Source organism: Ursus maritimus, unplaced genomic scaffold (assembly GCF_017311325.1).
Source record: "Ursus maritimus isolate PB19 unplaced genomic scaffold, ASM1731132v1 scaffold_19, whole genome shotgun sequence".
NCBI lineage: Eukaryota > Metazoa > Chordata > Mammalia > Carnivora > Ursidae > Ursus > Ursus maritimus.
The window spans coordinates 22,997,159-23,001,812 of NW_024424341.1; positions in this window are offsets into that span (position 1 = coordinate 22,997,159).

A 4,654-nucleotide genomic window follows, 5' to 3' on the forward strand; every position below is an offset into this window, starting at 1 on the left:
CCAGTCTGGTGGAGTTGCAGCACCCCTGCCTCCTACCCTGCTCTGGCAGCTGCTGTGGGGTTTGCCGAGTGCCCTTGGCTTTCATTAAAGGTACTTATATTTGTACTAAGCTCCTTCCTTTCTGCTGGCCATAGCCAGCCCCACTTGGTTGGGGCAGAGCCTCCAGAAGCTGATCCCCAGGGGTGGATGGGCGGGGCCCATGGCCGCCACAGGGGACTCAATCTTTCTACTTACAGACACTCATTTCCCAGGGCTGGCTATGCAGAGTTTTCCATTGTGTGCAGGTTCCAGGAGCTATGGTGGTGACCCGAAATCTTCCAGAATGCACAGCCTTCCTCTGTTCTCCTGGGCTGGCATTTCTACCCCTTCCTTCCCCCCGCCCCCCATTCTGGCCTCTATGGGCATGTGAGGGGCTGAAGTGTACCACCCCGCCCTAACCCCCCTCGAGCCAGTTCACCCCCATCCTCACATTCATTCCAGCCTCCATATTCCTGGCATCTCTGCTAACTACCACCTTCACCTTCAAGACAGATTAAGTGCTCTGTCCTCTCCCTCTCTGGGGTCCTGGTCTACCTGAGGGGAGACTGTTCCAGAAGGTGGGGAGTCCCTGTTTCAGTCTATATTGCGGTGACCTGGAGCTGCAGAAGCTGGGGTCATGATGAGGATTCATCTGGCCTCTGTTGTACCCAAGCTTGTTCTTTGAGAAGAGGTATGCAGTGTGAAGTCAATAATTCCAGAAGACCTTCTGGAAATATGGAATAAGTGTGTGGTGTGTGAGGAAACCCTGTTCATCCTGGTGGAGAAGAGCAAGAATCTGCACGGGCAGAATCCTGAGGGAAGGAGGAGTCCTCAGGGAGGGTGAGACCCTCTCTCAATCAGTCCTCTACCACCACCTCTAGGACTGTACTCCAAGCCACCACCCCATGACTTGTGTGGGCAGTCCCATGGCTTCACTGACTTTTGCTCTCACTCCCTCTGCTTTATTTTCCTTTTTTTTTTTTTTTTAATTTAGAACCGATTCCGATGTTAAAGCTTTTTTCATTGTCTATGAGGCCCTGCATAAACCAGCTCTGCCCACAGGTGATTCAGTCCACTCCTGCGACTCCCCTCTGTCTGAGCATGGATCAGGGATCTACCTACTCAGTGCTTGGCATCAGGGGAGCCTTCAGGGAAGGCATATGATAGGGGCTGATAGAAGTCAGGATGTGAGGGGGCGCCTGGGTGGCGCAGTCGTTAAGCGTCTGCCTTCCGCTCAGGGCGTGATCCCAGTGTTATGGGATCGAGCCCCACATCAGGCTCCTCTGCTATGAGCCTGCTTCTTCCTTTCCCACTCCCCCTGCTTGTGTTCCCCCTCTCGCTAGCTGTCTCTATCTCTGTCAAATAAATAAATAAAAAAATCTTAAAAAAAAAAAAAGAAGTCAGGATGTGAGACTTACAGGTGGTAGAGGAGAGATGGGGCTGAGTTGGAGAGGGTTTTCAAGAGGAGCCCAAAGGAATCAGGGTAGGAATCTAGGTTGGCAGACTAGGTTTACTCTAAAGCCCATGCTGGGGGGCTACTGCCTACAGGAAGGAATCAGGCCTAATTGAACCCTTGTTTGGCTCCATGGTGACAGGTGCCTTCAGAGACCTCCATCTTCGTGTATAGGGGCCTTACTTCATCCATTCTTTCTGAACACCTTCCCATTCCAGTTAGCTCAGATACCTCAGTCAACTCTCTCTGCCCTACCTTTGCTCCTCTGCTTCATTCACCTGTACTTTTATCTCCACTTCTATTTCCCAACCAGTCTCACATCACCTAAAGGAGAAAGTTCAGGAGAAAATCTCTCCCACATCTGCCCCACTTTGACTACCAGAATTTTCCAGAAGGAAAGGCCAGGCTTTTATCCCTTTGGGTCTTTTATATTTTTATTTTTTTTTAAGATTTTATTTATTTATTTGACAGAGAGAGAGAGCGCGCACAAGCAGGGGGAGTAGCAGAGGGAGAGGGAGAAGCAGGCTCCACTGAGCAGGGAGCCTGATGGGGGGCTCAATCCCAGGACGCTGGGATCAGACCTGAGCTAAAGGCAGATGCTTAACTGACTGAGCCACCCAGGCTCCCTCCCTTTGGGTCTTTGTACATTTATTCTCTGTACTCAAAATACCCTTCCCCATATCCTCCTGGTGAACTCCTTTTCTTGATCACTATCACTTCCTTCCTAATCCTGACTCCAGACCTGAATCAGAAGTCTCCTACAGGTCCATACAGCTCCCCAGTTGTCTTCTGTCTCTGGCTTGTTACTGTCTGGGTCTGGGTCAGAGCTCTCCACTGTGGCTTCCCAAAGGTCCCCTTTATGTCTCTAGCACCCAGCTTAGGGCTGGGTATAAAGAGTACACTTGTAGAAGTGTGTGGAATCAAAGACAGAATCTCTAAGCCCAGCATAGAAAGTGTTATAGTCAGGAAGAGCTTGGACTGAGAATGACCTCAACATGGAGGATGTATCATTTGCGGCAGCCCCCTTACCTAGCCTGGGCATACTTTGGGAAGGATGATGCTAGGAATCCAGACCCTGAAAGTCTTCTCACAGCCCCTCTTGGTGGGTGGCCAGGAGCAGCCTGCTTCCAGGAGCAGGGACCCAACTGTTTGGCCAGCCATCAGGGGGATTACCATCCTCCTGCTGTGACCTACTTTACCCTGGTTTTTGCTCCCTAAGTTGCTGCTCTTCCCTGGAATTGAGTGACCTGGAGTGTGTGCATGGCGGTGGGGACAGAATCTGCTTTCTGGCCAGGGGCTTAAGAGCTTTGTATGTTTTATCCCAGAGCTGGAGGAGAGGGGTGGGCTGATAGCCAGACTGAGCCCTGGACACATCTGCCCAGGCCAGAGCATAATGGTGATGGTGTGTCTCAAATTTACAGCTCTGTGGACATGGAATAGCTTATTGCTCAGGGGACAGCCTACGGGCTGAATGTCTTGAACCCAGTCCCTCTGCATCACATACCTCTTCATCTTAGGACCCTGTGTTCTTTGCCAGAATCCATACCAGCATCTGCCAGTAGCAAAGGCTCAATAAATACTTGTTGGATTAATTTGCTGAATGTCTGTAAAATTGGGGTGTTGTGTGTGAATTTCTAAGCCCCACCAACCCTAGAATTCATATTACTTTTAACCTTCACAACAACTCTGTGGGGTCAGGATTATGATCCCCATAAAATATAAGAAAAATGAGGCTTAAGGAGGGGAGATGTCTTGCCTAAGGTTACAAAGCTGTGAAAAGTGTCAGAGCTTGGGATATGATCCCAGGTTTGTTTGACCCCAAAGGCATGCCCTTAGTCACTAGGCTTTTGGAAGTGATTTCTTTTCTTTTTTCTTTTTTTTTCTTTTTGGAGGTGGGGGAGCAATGATTTTTTTTTTTAAGATTTTATTTATTTATTCGACAGAGATAGAGACAGCCAGCAGGAGAGGGAACACAAGAAGGGGGAGTGGGAGAGGAAGAAGCAGGCTTATAGCGGAGGAGCCTGATGTAGGGCTTGATCCCATAACGCCGGGATCACACCCTGAGCCGAAGGCAGACGCTTAACCACTGTGCCACCCAGGCGCCCCAGGAGCAATGATTTTTAAAGGTGTTTTTTAATTTTTAATATTTTAAATTTAAATTCAGTTAACCAACACACAACACACATCATTAGTTTCAGATGTAGTGTTCAACAATCCATCATTTGCCTATAACACCCAGTGCTCATCACATCATGTGCCCTCCTTAATGCCCATCACCTGGTTACTTCATTCCCCCTTCCCCTCACCTCCCAAAGATGTTTTTTAAAATAAAAATTTTTATGAAACCCTGCTAATAAAACAGACCATGATGCTTTTTTGGTGTTAATTTATTTTTAGGTTTAAAGTATAACATTAGCTTATACAGTCAATTAAAGATAATTTCATGTATGAAGTAAAAAATATTTTAACAAATGAACAGACAGAAATGAGGTAGATGGAAGGAGGTTACAATGCCCTTATTACCTCCGGCATCTACCCCCCCCCCTGCAATTTGGGTTTATTGTAAAGTAGTGAGATAATTCTGATCTTATAGAGAAGTTTAATGGTAACAATTCTTTTAAATCTACTTGATTTGCAGTTTCAGAATACACTTAAATTCAATAACAATAACAAAAATTTAAAAAACCGTTACTCCGAAATTAGCCCAAGACTAACTTCGCTTTCACTGATCCTCAAGTTAACCATTTGGAAGTCCACTGTGATGAAGTCTAAATTTAACACTTCTGAGTGCCTCAATTATTTTAATTGCAGTTAAAAAAACTGATTTGCTAATGTAATTTAAATCGATCCTTTTCGGAGTTCCAGAGGCACTTCCAGAAACCTCTGTTGAAACGCACTACGCCCCCGACTTTGCACTACAGGTCGTCCTTCTGCCCTAACCAGAAATTTGACACTTTCTCTTTACCTTCCCGGTAGGGAAGTCCCTCCCGCTGCCTACCGTGGAGCCACTTTGAGGGTTACTTAGACTTACCCCGGGGAGAAAGTAAGTCCCCGCCCCGAAGGCGTTGATTGGCAGGCCACGCTCGAAGGAGCGATTAAACGCAAAGCCGGTCTCTCCCGAGGCCCGCCCCCTTCCCGCCCCAAGGGCGGCCTGGGTTTGTTTTGGCGTAAAGCGCGCGCTGT